Consider the following 868-nt stretch of genomic DNA (forward strand, 5'->3'; position numbering starts at 1 on the left):
TGAATACGTGTATGTACTTGCCCTAAATGATATAAAAAGTGTTTTACAAGTTGTTACTACGGTAACCATTTTAAACATGTTATTCTATTGCGGGAAAGATGAATAAATTTACATGAAAAACGTTTTAAATGAGCTCAATTATTAATTTAACTATTTTTTTTTTAATTTAAAAATCAGTCAGTTATTTTGGTGGACGGTTTTGTAGTCCACCTCTTCTTAAAGATGATTACAACATTTTTAAAACATTTTTTAATAATTAAAAAAATGACTATTTGCGTAACTAGGGTATGGCAGGCATGGCACGTGCTCAAAAAAGAGAAAATAATTTTTTTTTTCTTTGATATAGATATAAATATGCGGATTAATTACTGCATAGAAAAAAAATATCCACCACCCAAGGTAAGATTAATAATCAAGTCAATTACTTTATTATGAGGTTATTGTTGTGAAATTTATAGATCATGTACTTCTTAAAGAATACACCCTAATATTTTACCCTGAGTAAAACATGGTAAAATGAAATAGCGGGTAGAATCAATTATGACAATATTTATTTCTTTGCTCTTAGTTAATTATTGGATAATCTATTTGAAAATATTTTTAAATCACGTCGTAGAGAATACTTTTCTGAGTAAAATGATATTAAGTTTTATTTTTGATGGAAAAAAGTCATAAATTTTTTAAGTTTTCGTATGCGTAAAAAGATTTTTTTATTATTTTTAAAAATGAACTTAAAACTCTCAAAAGTTAAATTTGATATTATTGAACTTGAAAAGTTTTCTGGTATAACTTTTTACAGAAAAAAAGCTATGAGTAAAAAACGGTAACGGAGAAATGTGGGGTTGGATGAAATACGCTAATAATATTA

Source organism: Hydra vulgaris, chromosome 13, assembly GCF_038396675.1.
Source record: "Hydra vulgaris chromosome 13, alternate assembly HydraT2T_AEP".
Lineage (NCBI taxonomy): Eukaryota > Metazoa > Cnidaria > Hydrozoa > Anthoathecata > Hydridae > Hydra > Hydra vulgaris.